The following is a 17,181-nucleotide window of genomic DNA, read 5'->3' on the forward strand; positions in this document are numbered from 1 at the left end:
GATGTTGCTGTGACCTCACAAGCACAGCCAGCAGCCAGGAGCCTGCCTCTGGCCTAGGAGACACTGAGGCTGCTGTGACCACTCAAACTCAGCCAGCAGCCAAGAGCCTCCCACTGGCCTAGGAGGCACTGAGGCTGCTGTGAGCTCACAAGCACAGCCAGCAGCGGGGGCTACACATTAAATTATGAGGCACTGAGTCTGCTGTGATGTCACAAGCACGGCCAGCAGCCATGAGCCTGCCACTGGCTTAGGAGGCACTCAGGCTGCTGTGACCTCAAAAGCACAGCCAGCAGGTGGCGCTGCACACTAACGTTTGAGGTACTGATGTTGCTGTGACCTCACAAGCACAGCCAGCAGCCATGAGCCTGCCACTGGCCTAGGAGGCACTGAGGTTGCCGTGACCACTCATACTCAGCCAGCAGCCAAGAGCCTGCCACTGGCCTAGGAGGCACGGAGGATTCTGTGATGTCACAAGCACAAGCAGCAGCCAGGAGCCTACCACTGGCCAAAGAGGCACTCAGGCTGCTGTGGCCTCACAAGCACAGCCAGCATCCATGAGCTTGCCACTGGCCTAGGAGGCACTCAGGGAGCTGCAAACTCACAAGCACAGCCAGCAGCCATGAGCCTGCCACTGGCCTAGGAGGCACTGAGGCTGTTGTGATCTCACAAGCACAGCCAGCAGGGGGCGCTGCACACTAACGGTTGAGGCACTGAGGCTGCTGTGACCTCACAAGCACAGCCAGCAGCCATGAGCATGCCACTGGCCTAGGAGGCACTCAGCCTGCTGTGACCTCACAAACAGAGCCAGCAGGGCTGGCTGCACACTAACATATGAGGCACTGAGTCTGCTGTGATGTCACAAACACAGCCAGCAGCCATGAGCCTGCCACTGGCCTAGAAGGCACTGCGGTTGCTGTGACCACTCAAGCACAGCCAGTAGTTGGCGCTGCACACTAACGTATGAGGCACTGATGCTGCTGTGACCACACAAGAACAGCCAGCAGCCAAGAGCCTGCCACTGGCCTAGGAGGCACTCAGGCTGCTGTGACCTCACAAGCACAGCCAGCAGGTGGCGCTGCACACTAACGTTTGAGGCACTGAGGCTGCTGTGACCTCACAAGCACAGCCAGCAGCCAGGAGCCTGCCACTGGCCAAAGAGGCACTGAGGCTGCTGTGACCTCACAAGCACAGCCAGCAGCCAGGAGCCTCCCAGTGGCCTAGGAGGCTCTCAGGCTGCTGTTACCTCACAAGCACGGCCAGGTGCCAGGAGCCTGCCACTGGCCTAGGAGGCACTGAGGCTGCTGTGACCTCACAAGCACAGCCAGCAGCCAGGAGCCCGTCGCTGGCCTCGGAGGCACTGAGTCTGCTGTGACCTCACAAGCACAGTCAGCAGCCAGGAGCCTGTCGCTGGCCTAGGAGACACTGAGGCTGCTGTGAACTCACAAGCACAGCCAACAGGCAGGCGCCTGCCACTGGCCTCGGAGGCACTGAGGCTGCTGTGACCTCACAAGCACAGGCAGCAGCCATGAGCCTGCCACTGGCCTAGGAGGCAATCAGGATTCTCTGACCTCACAAGCACAGCCAGCAGCCAGGAGCCTCCCAGTGGCCTAGGAGGCACTCAGGCTGCTGTGACCTCACAAGCACGGCCAGAAGCCATGAGCCTGCCACTGGCTTTGGAGGCAGTGAGGCTGCTGTGATCTCACAAGCACAGCCAGCAGCCAGGAGCCTGTCGCTGGCCTAGGAGGCACTGAGGCTGCTGTGACCTCACAAGCACAATCAGCAGGCAGGAGCCTGCCACTGGCCTAGGAGACACTGAGGCTGCTGTGAACTCACAAGCACAGACAACAGGCAGGAGCCTGCCACTGGCCTTGGATGCACTGAGGCTGCTGTGACCTCACAAGCACAGCCAGCAGCCAGGAGCCTGCCCCTGGCCTAGGAGGCACTGAGGCTGCTGTGACCTGCCAAGCACAGCCAGCAGCCAAGAGCCTCCAACTGGCCTAGGAGGCAATCAGGATTCTGTGACGTCACAAGCACAGTCAGCTGCCAGAGCCTGCCACTGGCCTAGGAGGCACCGAGGCTGCTGTGACCTCACAAGCAGAGCCAGCAGCCATGAGCCTGCCACTGGCCTAGGAGGCACTCAGGCTGCTGTGACCTCACAAGCACAGCCAGCAGGTGGCGCTACACACTAACGTTTGAGGCACTGAGGCTGCTGTGACCACACAAGCACAGCCAGCCGCCAGGAACCTGCCACTGGCGTAGGAAGCATTTGGCTGCTGTGACCTGTTAAGCTCAGACAGGAGCCAGGAGCCTGCCACTGGCCTAGGAGGCCTTCAACCTGCTGGGACCTCACAAGCACAGCCAGCAGCCATGAGCCTGCCACTGGCCTTGGAAGCACTGAGGCTGCTGTGACCTCACAAGCACAGGCAACAGCCATGAGCCTGTCGCTGGCCTAGGAGGCTCTGAGGTTGCTCTGCCCTTACAAGCTCAGCCAGCAGGTGGCGCAGCACACTATCGTTTGAGGCACTGATGCTGCTGTGACGTCACAAGCACAGCCAGCAGCCAGGAGCCTGCCTCTGGCCTCGGAGGCACTCAGCCTGCTGTGACCTCACAAGCACAGCCAGCATCCATGAGCTTGCCGCTGGCCAAGGAGGCACTCAGGGAGCTGCAAACTCACAAGCACAGCCAGCAGCCATGAGCCTGCCACTGGCCTAGGAGACACTCAGCCTGCTGTGACCTCACAAGCACAGCCAGCAGGTGGCGCTGCACACTAACGTTTGAGGCACTGAGGCTGCTGTGACCTCACAAGCACAGCCAGCAGCCAGGAGCCTGCCACTGGCCTAGGAGGCACTCAGGCTGCTGTGACCTCACAAGCACAGCCAGCAGGTGGCGCTGCACACTAACGTTTGAGGCACCGAGGCTGCTGTGACCTCACAAGCACAGCCAGCAGCCAGGAGCCTGATACTGGCCTGTGAGGCACTGAGGCTGCCGTGACCTCCCAAGCACAGCCAACAGCCATGAGCCTGCCACTGGCCTAGGAGGCACTCAGGCTGCTGTGACCTCACAAGCACAGCCAGCAGGTGGCGCTGCACACTAACGATTGAGGCACTGAGGCTGCTGTGACCTCACAAGCACAGCCAACAGGCAGGAGCCTGCCACTGGCCTCGGATGCACTGAGGCTGCTGTGACCTCCCAAACACAGCCAGCAGCCAGGAGCCTGCCACTGGCCTAGGAGGCAATCAGGATTCTGTGACGTCACAAGCACAGCCAGCTGCCAGAGCCTGCCACTGGCCTAGGAGGAACTCCGGCTGCTGTGACCTCACAAGCACAGCCAGCAGGTGGGGCTGCACACTAAAGTATGAGGCACTGAGACTGCTGTGACCTCACAAGCACAGCCAGCAGCCAGGAGCCTGCCACTGGCCTCAGAGGCACTGAGGCTGCTGTGACCTCACAAGCACAGCCAGCAGCCAGGAGCCTGTCCCTGGCCTCGGAGGCACTCAGGCTGCTGTGCCCTCACAAGAACAACCAGCAGCTATGAGCCTGCCACTGGCCTAGGAGGCACTGATGCTGCTGTGACCTCACAAGAACAGCCAGCAGCCAGGAGCCTGCCACTTTCCGAGGAGGCACTGAGGCTGCTGTGAGCTCACAAGTACAGCCAGCAGGGGGCGCTGAACATTAAAGTATGAGGCACTGAGTGTGCTGTGATGTCACAAGCACGGCCAGCAGCCATGAGCCTGCCACTGGCCTAGGAGGCAATCAGGCTGCTGTGGCCTCACAAGCACAGCCAGCAGCCAGAAGCCTGCCACTGGCCAAAGAGGCAATCAGGCTGCTGTGACCTGACAAACACAGCCAGCAGCCAGGAGCCTGCCACTGGCCTAGGAGGCACTCAGGCAGCTGTGACCTCACAAGCACAGCCAGCAGCGGGGGCTACACATTAAATTATGAGGCACTGAGTCTGCTGTGATGTCACAAGCACGGCCAGCAGCCAGGAGCCTGCCACTGGCCTAGGAGGCACTGAGGCTGCTGTGACCTCACAAGCACATCCAGCAGCGGGGGCTTCACATTAAATTATGAGGCACTGAGTCTGCTGTGATGTCACAAGCACGGCCAGCAGCCATGAGCCTGCCACTGGCCTAGGAGGCACTGAGGCTGCTGTGACCTCACAAGCACAGCCAGCAGCCAGGAACCTGCCACTGGCCTAGGAGGCACTGATGCTGCTGTGACCTCACAAGCACAGCCAGCAGCCAGGAGCCTGTCACTGGCCTAGGAGACACTGAGGCTGCTGTGACATCACAAGCACAGCCAGCAACCAGGAGCCTGTCGCTGGTCTAGGAGACACTGAGGCTGCTGTGACCACTCAAACTCAGCCAGCAGCCAAGAGCCTGCCACTGGCTTCGGAGGCAATCAGGATTCTGTGACGTCACAAGCACAGCCAGGTGCCAGGAGCCTGCCACTAGCCTCGGAGGCACTGAGGCTGCTGTGGCCTCACAAGCACAGCGAGCAGCCATGAGCTTGCCAGTGGCCTAGGAGGCACTGAGGCTGCTGTGACCTCACAAGCACAGCCAGCAGGTGGCGCTGCACACTAACAGTTGAGGCACTGATGTTGCTGTGACCTCACAAGCACAGCCAGCAGCCAGGAACCTGCCACTGGCCTAGGAGGCACTCAGCCTGCTGTGACCTCACAAGCACAGGCAGCAGCCAGGAGCCTGCCACTGGCCTAGGAGGCATTGAGGCTGCTGTGACCTCACAAGCACAGCCAGCAGCCATGAGCCTGCCACTGGCCTAGGAGGCACTGAGGCTGCTGTGACCTCACAAGCACAGCCAGCAGCCAGGAGCCTGCCACTGGCCTAGGAGGCACTGAGGCTGCTGTGACCTCACAAGCACAGCCAGCAGGTGGGGCTGCACACTAAAGTATGAGGCACTGAGGCTGCTGTGACGTCACAAGCACAGCCAGCAGCCAGGAGCCTGCCACTGGCCTAGGAGGCACGGAGGCTGCTGTGACCTCACAAGCACAGTCATCAGCCAGGAGCCTGCCACTGGCCTAGGAGGCACACAGCCTTCTTTGGCCTCACAAGCACAGCCAGCAGCCATGAGCCTGACACTGGTCTAGGAGGCACTGAGGCTGCTGTGACCTCACAAGCACAGCCAGCAGCCATGAGCCTGCCACTGGCCTCGGAGGCACTCAGGCTGCTGTGACCTCACAAGCACAGCCAGCAGCCAGGAGCCTGCCACTGGCCTCGAAGGCACTGATGCTACTGTGACCTCACAAGCACAGCCAGCAGCCATTAGCAGGCTACTGGCCTGGGAGGCACTCAGGCTGCTGTGACCTCACAAGTAGAGCCAGCAGCCATGAGCCTGCTACTGGCCTCGGAGGCACTGAGGCTGCTGTGACCTCAGAAGCACAGCCAGCAGCCATGAGCCTGTCGCTGGCCTAGGAGGCACTCAGGCTGCTGTGACCTCACAAGCACAGCCAGCAGGAGGCGCTACTCATTACCTAGCAGGCACTCAGGCTGCTGTGACCTCACAAGCACAGCCAGCAACCAGGAGCCTGCCACTGGCCTAGGAGGCACTGAGGCTGCTGTGACCTCACAAGCACAGCCAGCAGCCATGAGCCTGCCACTGGCCAAAGAGGCACTGAGGCTGCTGTGACCTCACAAGCACAGCCAGCAGCCATGAGCCTGCCACTGGCCTAGGAGGCACGGAGGCTGCTGTGACCTCACAAGCACAGTCATCAGCCAGGAGCCTGCCACTGGCCTAGGAGGCACACAGCCTTCTTTGGCCTCACAAGCACAGCCAGCAGCCATGAGCCTGACACTGGTCTAGGAGGCACTGAGGCTGCTGTGACCTCACAAGCACAGGCAGCAGCCAGGAGCCTGCCACTGGCCTAGGAGGCACGGAGTCTGCTGTGACCTCACAAGTACAGTCACCAGCCAGGAGCCTGCCACTGGCCTCGGAGGCACTGAGGCTGCTGTGACCTCACAAGCACAGGCAGCAGCCATGAGCCTGCCACTGGCCTAGGAGGCACTGAGGCTGCTGTGACCTCACAAGCACAGCCAGCAGGGGGCGCTGCACACTAACGTATGACGCACTTATTCTGCTGTGACCTCACAAGCACAGCCAGCAGCCAGGAGCTTGCCACTGGCCTAGGAGGCACTGAGGCTGCTGTGACCTCACAAGAACAGCCAGCAGGGGGGGCTGCACACTAACATATGAGGCACTGATTCTGCTGTGACCTCACAAGCACAGCCAGCAGCCAAGAGCCTGCCACTGGCCTAGGAGGCAGTCAGGCTGCTGTGACCTCACAAGCACAGCCAGCAGCCATAAGCCTGCCACTGGCCTAGGAGACACTCAGGCTGCTGTGACCTTCTTGTCCGTAAAGCGGATTCGTTGCCCGGTGTGCAATGAGCCAGTAATTACACACTCAGGAGAGACATTTATTTATTTATTTCAGAGTTGCGCAAGCCTGGGTGCTCGGTGGTTTCCCACAAATCAAACACCCCCCCACCCCCAGCTTTTCAGGTAGCATTTATACAATCAAATTTGCCATATTTGTGACTTCCTTCCTCTTATTTGCCATATTTGTGACTTCCTTCCTCTTCTACACTGATTGGTTAATGATTTCTTATCAACAATTCCAATTGTAACAATTCCCCCCTTTGAGACTTATATGATCATTTTCATATTAGTCTCACTCTTTTAAAATCTTTCCCATATTAGTTTCATATAACACTTAGCAATACATTGAATCACTACATAAACACATACAAAAACTACTAACACCAATCCTAAAATTGTGAAACATTTTTTAACCCATGAGCTCACATCAGGGAACCAGGAAGTCAACCATTTCCATGTTTCTTCAAATCCGAAAGAAGTATCATCTTTCTGAACCCCATGTAAGATTTCAGTCTGCTTCCAGGTTTCATTTAGATCGGGAGAAATTCTCCCGCTTTGATCCACATATACACAGCAACTAGTGTTTATTACTGTACATACTCCTCCCTGAGATGCCAATAACATATCTAGAGCCATCCTGTTTTGGGTAGTTATTTTCGCAATTTCTGAAACCTCCTCTTGTAAAGCTGCAATGGCATCAGAGGTTTTATTCCCTATTTTTTCCAATAACTGCTGAAATATTTACTATTGCTTTTTCAAGTTCACTCACTCCCAATTGTGGAAACAGCCACCTTACGAATGACTGAAACCTAGTAGGTCGATCTATTAAAGGATTATTGACCCTCTTTTGTCTCCTCATGAATGTTCTTAGCCAGGATTTTTGGTATTTATTACTCAGTTCTTTTCTTAGAGTAACATTAGGGATTATTGCCCCTAAAGTACACGTCCCTGACCAATTAGGAGGTAGCACTTTTCATGCCTTGTTCCCACACAACCAATACCATCCACTACCTTTCGGAACACGCCACCCATTTAGTTCCTTACTTGGCCACTTATAACCTATTTCAGGTATATGAGAGCAATTTTTATAACCTCCCACCTTAATGGCTCCAGTACAGTTGATCAGCTGCTTTCCATAGGGTACAGTTTTTTCCCCACCATCTATTACTATTATTACATCTTCGGATGCATTGATAATAATCTCCTGTCACCCTCTGGACTTCCCATTCCTGTTCGGTTGTTTCATTATATTTCGTTTGATCACTATCATTTCTTATCTGCCTCATAAATTCCATAAAGGAAAAATTAAGAGGCACTCCAATTAGGGGGAAGCCCTTGTCGGAATGTTCAGGGAAGTGGGTACACACCCAGCAATCCTTCTGGTTAACTATCTTCATAGATTTCGTAATTACTTCCAAATGGAGATTATGGCTCCAAAATCCTTCCTGATTCCCTTTAATTGTTTGGCTCAGGTAACTTAGAAAAACTAACCACCACATTTCTCCCCTGGTTATTTGGGAGAACATCATTTTTACACAGATACCATAGATACCATAACAACAATATTCACCCTATTCCTAACAAACAGATTAAAGCAATTCTTTCCTGAATACAATCTAAATTTAAAACCGATTCGCTTCCAATACAACTCATATATCTTTATATATTTTTAACTTTAGAGGTTGAACTTGTTCAGCTTTCCACGTCTCTCGAGGTACTGCTTTCACTCGGGTGTAGTGGATCCAGGAATCAATTCCCTGCAGTTTCACAGCAGTATTTGTTGTTAGCAGTACAAGATACGGTCCCCTCCACTTTTCTACCAATGGCTCATCCTTCCAGGTCCGAAGGTACACTTGATCTCCCAGCTGGAATGAATGTACAGGTGAATCTAAAAGTACAGGAGATCTTAACTGGATGTACCTATGGAGAGAAGTAAGAACCTTTGCCATAGACAAGAGATAATCACTTAAAATTTGATCGCCCTTAACGTGCATTTGCATTTCATTTCCAGTTAGATTTACAGTGTAAGGTTTACCATACAGAATCTCAAAGGGACTAACTTTCTCCCTAACAAAACATCAGTCCATTTCATCTGAGTCTCCTGACACAATTTTCCTACCTGTCTCTTAATTGTTTGATTCATTCTTTCCACTTTTCCACTGGATTGTGGCCTCCAGGGGGTATGTAAGTCCCATTTAATTTGTAGTATTTTTGAGATTTGCTGTACTATTTCTGCTATAAAATGAGGTCCTCTATCTGAAGAAAACCCTTCTGGTACCCCAAATCTTGGTATAATTTCTTTTAATAACATTTTTACTACCTCCCTGGCTTTATTGGTACGACACGGGAAAGCTTCAGGCCATCCTGAAAAGGTGTCAACAATTACCAACAAATATTTATATCCATTACATCTTGGTAATTCAGAAAAATCAATTTGCCAGTAATCCCCAGGCATGAAGCCCCTTTTTACTTCCCCTGGGGGGGGCTTCTTCTGAAACACATTAGTCCATTTTCCCTCTGATAATTCCAGAGCCCGGGCTAAAGCAATCAGTTCTGCTTTCTGGGCTGATGTATTTGCTGGTAGTGATCTTGCTGGTAGTGATCTTGCTTCGATTTCTCCTTCCAAAGTGACGACAGCGTATCCAGCCCTTCTTTCTCCCTGTATTATAAAACTGCTTCCATTGGTAAATAATTCGCAGTCTGGATTCTGCAATGGAACATCTCTCAAATCTGGACGGCTGGAATATACTCGCTCAATAGTTTGCAGACAGTCATGAGCCAACTTCCCCCTTCATGAAATGGTAATAAAGATGCCAGATTAAGGGTATTACACACCTTCATGGTTACATCTTCTTGCTCAAGTATCACTGTCTGGTACTGCACCATCCTACTCGGGGATAACCAGTGATGCCCTTTTTGTTCTAACACTGCTGCAACAGCATGTGGTACATAAACAGTCACTCTTTGTCCCAACGTCAATTTTCGTGCCTCTTGTATTAACATCACAGCAGCTGCAACTGCTCTGAGGCATCCTGGCCACCCTGCACTCACTTTATCCAGCTGTCTTGAAAAGTAAGCCACAGGTCTTTTCCAATTTCCTAAAGTCTGTACAAGCACTCCCAAAGCCTGGTGCCCTCTCTCATGTACATAAAGGGTTTTTTTTTTTTTTTTTTTTTTTTAAACAGGCAGGATTGGAGTATTGTACTCGGATTGACATTCTCGCAACAGTCCATACTTTAAGAAATTATTAATCATAGGCTCCAGTCCAACACGGGCCTCTAGCTTCATGGGATACTGTTTTCGACTTACCGGTTTAGCTCCTTGTTTTAATTCCACCTTTACCGGTTCTGCACATCTGGCTCTTCCGGGTTTCTCCGTTGCCCACACAAAAGGGATTACTGCGTCCATTACTTCGGAGGGAATTTCGCTTGGTCCATCCTCCACCTGTTCGGAATCCAGTGCTTTCTGCAACATATATGCTTGTGCCTTCCAGGCGTTACTTTGTGGAATGTGCACCTTAACTTTGTTTTGATCAAAGGTTATCTGTGCCCCCAGTTTATTCAGTAAATCCCTCCCCATTAGGGGTAATGGGCTTTCTGGCATGTATAAGAATTCATGTGTTAACACCTTATTTCCTATTTCACATTTAATTGGTTGACAGAAAGGTTTGACCTCTCGCTTTCCCGTGGCCCCAATTACTGGCATAGAGAATTTACTCATTGGTCCCTTACAGCTATTTAGCACTGAATATGTTGCTCCAGTGTCTACTAAAAATTTAACTGTTTTGTTCCCCAGCTTTACTGAAACCAGGGGTTTGGCTGGGGAATCCAATTCCTCAACCCCCGGTCCCCATCAGTCTGAATCCTCTGTACCAATCATGAGCAAATCTGCCTCTGGAACAGATGCAGACAGAGGCTTCCAATGATCTGTTTGTCTCTTTGGGCACTCATTTTTCCAGTGCCCCTTCCCCCTGCAAATTGCACACTGATCTCTCCTTAGCGGAATTCTATCTCCTAAATTCCCTCTTTCTCTATACCCTCTTCCACGTCCTTGTCCTTTTGGAAAACTCCTTCCCTGAGAGGGAGTTTGTGCTTGGGCAAATGCAGCTGCCAAGATTGCAGCATTTTGCCTCTTATCTTTCAGTTTCTCCTTTTGTTTTTCCTTTCTCTCCACTTCTTCCCTATTATTGTACACCTTATATGCAATTTCTATTAATTGCGATATCGACATCCCCGACATACCATCTACTTTCTGAAGCTTTCTCCTTATATCTGGTGCTGACTGTCCTACAAATAATGTAGTAAAAGTCATTTTATTTGCTTCGTCCTCGGGATCCAAGTCTGTCCATTTTCGGGCAGTTTCACATAACCGCTCGTAAAATGCAGAGGGATCCTCAGTCTTACCCTGTGCGACTTGATATAGTTTTGCAATATTTTTGGGCTTAGGTACTCCATGCTTTACCCCGTATAATATTAACTGTTGGTACTGTTTAGTCATTAACCTGCCTGCCCCTGTGTTTTGATCCCAACCCGGTATAAAACGGTCTGGTTCGTCTCTGGCATTTTGTCTTTCATTCCCCTCTTGAGCTTTGTCTAATACCATTCTTTTCTCCTCAGGTGAAAGCAAAGTATTTAAAAGCACCTGTAAATCCTGCCAATCTGGATTATGATTTTCAATTATCATTTTAAAGGATTGATACATCTTTTCTAGATTTTCTCGGTACGACCCGGCAGACTCCTTCCAATTCATTAAATCTGTAGTTGAAAAAGGGACCTTCACATACACAGGCATCCCGTCTGGTCCGACTGCTTGACGCAGCGGGGCCTGAATCGCGGGATGTTTAGCCCGAGTAGCCCGAGTTCTGCCTGCAATCGGGCTACATGCTTCACTTCCCTTATTTCTGCTATCGACACTATCTTGATCTCTTTCCGGAGAGACCAATAATTGTACATCCTCTTCCTCATCACCCACTTTTAAACACCTTTTCCCAATGCTACAAGCAGAGCAACACCGAGACATTTTCTCTTTGTTTCCCATCATCATTAACACATTTGAATCAGAGATCAACAGCTTACATTTTTTTCTAGTTTCATGATCATTTCTCAGAGAGAAGAACAAATCTACATATGGGACCTCATCCCATTTGTTCTGTCTTCTGCAAAACAACATAAATTGCAAGATTATATTATAGTTTAGCGTTCCCATTTCTGGCCATTTTTCCTCATCCTCCAGTTTATACATTGGCCACCACTGAGTACAGTATTCCTTTAATTTTCTCCTTGTTAAAGGATTCCCACCAAACTTACTCCAATGTTTCAGGATGCATCCTAAAGGAGAACAGGAGGATACCCCCACAGATTGTCCTGTTCCCATATTACCACCCTTAAAAGAACGTTCTTACCAATTACACTTTCGTACACTCCAGTCGTCACTGTCCAAACGTGTACAAAGCTTACCTTTGGTTACCACAACCAATTACCCTTGTATCATACCCTTTATGCAATGTCTCTTAATAATTACTGCGTTGCACCTTTGAGTTGCTTACCTGTTCCGACCAGGGAGGGTGCTCACGGAGTCCCCGAACAAAACGGTCGGTGCGCGCTGGAGTCCGATGAGCAGTGTCTCCCCGCCGGAACTGGCAAGAAGATCCGGGCAAGGCTTTACAGCGAGAGTCCCACCTGGGTCGCCAGAAAACTGTTGTCCGAAAAGCGGATTCGTTGCCCGGTGTGCAATGAGCCAATAATTACACACTCAGGAGAGACATTTATTTATTTATTTATTTCAGAGTTGCGCAAGCCTGGGTGCTCAGTGGTCTCCCACAAATCAAACACCCCCCCACCCCCAACTTTTCAGGTAGCATTTATACAATCAAATTTGCCATATTTGTGACTTCCTTCCTCTTATTTGCCATATTTGTGACTTCCTTCCTCTTTTACACTGATTGGTTAATGATTTCTTCACATTTCCCGGGTCCCACCCCTGCTTCTCAAGGTCCTCGTCAATTAATTAACACTGCCCCAGCTGGGTCAGTAGGTGTTATCTTCTAAGGCCCTGAGGAAGAAGACATAATCCAGACCCCTTAATCATCACTGTTTTAACAGTGAGAGGAAGCTTTTTGCTTCCCAAGGTCTGGGCGCCCAAACAGGCCTTATTTCTCAGCCTTGGCATCCTCCCTTTCGGAGAGTGGGGCACAGGAATGCAGACTGCTTGTAACTCCCTTATCTCTCCAGCCTGCACCAGCTCTGAGGCCTTTTCTTAACGAACTAGGAGCGCGGCCTAAGGCATCAGCAAATTTAGCTTCTTACGCTAAGCAAGTGTGCGGCTACTCATGCTAAGCAAATTCTATCTAAGATAGAATTTATCCAGATCTACCTAATTCAAACATTCTTTCTGTGCTTCTCAGGGTTGTCTTGTAACAACCTCACCAGCACAGCCAGCAGCCATGAGCCTGCGACTGGCCTAGGAGGCACTCAGGCTGCTGTGACCTCACATGCACAACCAGCAGGGGGGGCTGCACACTAACATATGGGGCACTGAGGCTGCTGAGACCTCACAAGCACAGCCAGCAGCCAGGAGCCGGCCACTGGCATCGGAGGCACTCAGCCAGCTGTGACCTCACAAGCACAGCCAGCAGCCATGAGCCTGCCACTGGCCTAGGAGGCACTCCGGCTGCTGTGACCTCACAAGCACAGCCAGCAGCCAGGAGCCTGCCAGTGGCCTCGGAGGCATTGATGCTACTGTGACCTCCCAAGCACAGCCAGCAGCCATTAGCAGGCTATTGGCCTGGGAGGCACTCAGGCTGCTGTGACCTCACAAGTAGAGCCAGCAGCCATGAGCCTGCTACTGGCCTCGGAGGCACTCAGCCTGCTGTGACCTCCCAAGCACAGCCAGCAGCCATGAGCCTGCCACTGGCCTAGGAGGCACTGAGGCTGCTGTGACGTCACAACCACAGCCAGCAGCCAGGAGCCTGCCACTGGCCTAGGAGGCACTGAGCCTGCTGTGACCTCACAAGCACAGCCAGCAGCCATGAGCCTGCCACTGGCCTAGGAAGCACTCAGCCTGCTGTGACCTCACAAACACAGCCAGCAGCCAGGAGCCTGCCACTGGACTAGGACGTACTCAGCCTGCTGTGACGTCACAAGCACAGCCAGCAGCCATGAGCCTGCCACTGGCCTAGAAGGTACTCAGGCTCCTGTGACCTCACAAGCACAGCCAGCAACCATGAGCCTGCCACTGGCATCAAGGCATTCAGGTTGGTGTGACCTCACAAGCAGAGCCAGCAGCCAGGAGACTGCCACTGGCCTCGGAGGCACTCAGGTTGCTGTGACCTCACAAGCACAGACAGCAGCCATGAGCCTGCCAGCGACCTAGGGGCACGGAGGCTGCTGTGATCTCACAAGCACAGCCAGCAGCCAGGCGCCTGCTACTGGCCTAGGAGGTACTGAGCCTGCTGTGACCTCACAAGCACAGCCAGCAGCGAGGAGCCTGCCACTGGCCTAGGAGCCACTCAGGCTGCTGTGACCTCATAAGCAGAGCCAGCAGCCAGGAGCCTGCCACTGGCCTATGAGGAACTGAGGGTGCTGTGACCTCACAAGCACAACCAGCAGCCAGGAGCCTGCCACTGGCCTAGGAGGCACTGAGGCTGCTGTGACCTCCCAAGCACAGGCAGCAGCCAGGAGCCTGCCACTGGCCTAGGAGGCACGGAGGCTGCTGTGACCTCAAAATCACAGGCAGCAGCCAGGAGCCTGCCACTTGCCGAGGAGGCACTGAGGCTGCTGTGACCTCACAAGCACAGCCAGCAGCCATGAGCCTGCCACTGGCCTCGGAGGCACTCAGGCTGCTGTGACCTCACAAGCAGAGCCAGCAGCCAGGATCGTGCCGCTGGCCTAGGTGGCACTGAGGCTGCTGTGGCCTGACAAGCACAGGCAGCAGCCATGAGCCTGCCACTGGCCTAGGAGGCACTGAGGCTGCTGTGACATCACAAGTACAGCCAGCTGCCAGGAGCCTGCTACTGGTCTAGGAGGCACTGAGGCTGCTGTGGCCTCACAAGCACAGCCAGCAGCCAGGAGCCTGCCACTGGCCTAGGAGGCACTAAGGCTGCTGTGACCTCACAAGCACAGCCAGCAGGTGGCGCTGCACACTAACGTATGAGGCACTCAGGCTGCTGTGACCTCACAAGCAGAGCCAGCAGCCAGCAGCCTGCCAATGGCCTAGAAGGTACTGAGGCTGCTGTGACCTCCAAAGCACAGCCAGCAGCCATGAGCCTGCCACTGGCCTAGGAGGCACTGAGGCTGCTATGACCTCACAAGCACAGCCAGCATGCAGGAGCCTGCCACTGGCCTAGGAGGCACTCAGGCTGCTGTGACCTCACAAGCACAACCAGCAGGTGGTGCTGCACACTAACGTTTGAGGCACTGATGCTGCTGTGACCTCACAAGCTCAGCCAGAAGCCAGGAACCTTTCACCGGCCTAGGAGGCACGGAGGCTTCTGTGACGTCACAAGCACAGCCAGCACCCATGAGCCTGTCACTGGCCTAGGAGGCACTGAGGCTGCTGTGACCTCACAAGCACAGCCAGGAGCCAGGAGCCTGTCACTGGCCTAGGAGGCACTGAGGCTGCTGTGATCTCACAAGCACAGCCAGCAGCCAGCAGCCTGTCGCTGGCCTCGGTGGCACTGAGGCTGCTGTGCCCTCACAAACACAACCAGCAGGTAGGGCTGCACACTAACGTATGAGGCAGTGAGGTTGCTGTGATGTCACTAGCACGGCCAGCATCCATGAGCCTGCCACTGGCCTAGGAGGCACTGAGGCTGCTGTGACCTCACAAGCACAGCCAGGAGCCTGCCACTGGCCTCATCGGAACTGAGGCTGCTGTGACCTCACAAGTACAGCAAGCAGGTGGGGCTGCACAATAACATATGAGGCACGGAGGCTGCTGTGACGTCACAAGCACAACCAGCAGGCAGGAGCCTGCCTCTGGCCTAGGAGGCACTCAGCCTGCTGTGACCTCCCAAGCACAGCCAATAGCCATGAGCGTGGCACTGGCCTAGGAGGCACTCAGGCTGCTCTGACCTCACAAGCACAGGCAGCAGCCAGGAGCCTGCCACTTGCCGAGGTGGCACTGAGGCTGCTGTGAGCTCACAAGTACAGCCAGCAGGGAGCCTGCACATTAAAGTATGAGGCACTGAGTCTGCTGTGACCTCAAAAGCACGGCCAGCAGCCATGAGCCTGCCACTGGCCTAGGAGGCACGGAGGCTGCTGTGGCCTCATAATCATAGGCAGCAGCCAGCAGTCTGCCCCTGGCCTAGCAGGCACTGAGGCTGCTGTGACCTCACAAGCACAAACAGCAGTGGGCGCTGCTCAAAACCCATGGGGCACTGATGCTGCTGTGACCTGCCAAGCATACGCAGCAGCCATGAGCCTGCCACTGGACTAGGAGGCACGGAGGCTGCTGTGACCTCACAAGCACAGCTGTCAGCCAGGAGCCTGCCACTGGCCTAGGAGGCACTCATGCTGTTGTGAACTCACAAGCACAGCCAGCAGGTGGCGCTGCACAGTAACGTTTGAGGCACTGAGGCTGCTGTGACGTCACAAGCACAGCCAGCAGCCATGAGCCTGCCACTGGCCTAGGAGGCACTCCGGCTGCTGTGACCTCACAAGCACAGCCAGCAGCCAGGAGCCTGTCGCTGGCCTAGGAGACACTGAGGCTGCTGTGACCTCAGAAGCACAGCCAGCAGCCAGGAGCCTGCCACTGGCCAAAGAGGCACTGAGGCTGCTGTGATCTCACAAGCACAGCCAGCAGCCATGAGTCCGTCGCTGACCTAGGAGGCACTGAGGCTGCTGTGACCACACAAGCACAGACAGCAGCCATGAGCCTGTCGCTGGCCTAGGAGACACTGAGGCTGCTGTGACCTCACAAGCACAGCCAGCAGGCAGGAGCCTGCCACTGGCCTAGGAGGCACTGAGGCTGCTGTGACCTGACAAGCACAGCCAGCAGCCAGGAGTCTGCCACTGGCCTAGGAGGCGCTCAGGTTGCTGTGACCACTCAATCACAGCCAGCAGCCAGCAGCCTGCCACTGTCCTAGGAGGCACAGAGCCTGCTGTGACTTCAGAACCACAGACAGCAGCCATGAGCCTGCCACCGGCCTGGGAGGCACTGAGGCTGCTGTGACCTCACAAGAACAGCCAGCAGGGGCCACTGCTCACTACCTATGAGGCATTGAGGCTGCTGTGACCTCACAAGCACAGCCAGCAGCCAGGAGCCTGCCACTGTCCCCGCAGGCACTGAGGCTGCTGTGACCTCCCAAGCACAGCCAGCAGCCAGGAGCCTGCCGCTGTCCTAGGAGGCTCTCAGGCAGCTGAGACCTCACAACCACAGCGAGCAGGGGGCGCTGCACACTAACGTATGAAACACTGAGGCTGCTGTGACCTCACAAGCACAGCCAGCATCCAGGAGCCTGTCGCTGGCCTAGGACGCAATCATGCTGCTGTGACCTCACAAGCACAGCCAGCAGCCATGAGCCTGCCACTGGCCTAGGAGACAGTTAGGCTGCTGTGGCCTCCCAAGCACAGCCAGCAGCCAGGAGCCTGCCTCTGGCCAAAGAGGCACTGAGGCTGCTGTAACCACACAAGCACAGACAGCAGCCATGAGCCTGTCGCTGGCCTAGGAGACACTGAGGCTGCTGTGACCTCACAAGCACAGCCAGCAGGCAGGAGCCTGCCACTGGCCTAGGAGGCACTGAGGCTGCTGTGACCTGACAAGCACAGCCAGCAGCCAGGAGCCTCCCAC

Source organism: Dromaius novaehollandiae, chromosome 10 (assembly GCF_036370855.1).
Source record: "Dromaius novaehollandiae isolate bDroNov1 chromosome 10, bDroNov1.hap1, whole genome shotgun sequence".
Taxonomy (NCBI): Eukaryota; Metazoa; Chordata; class Aves; order Casuariiformes; family Dromaiidae; genus Dromaius; species Dromaius novaehollandiae.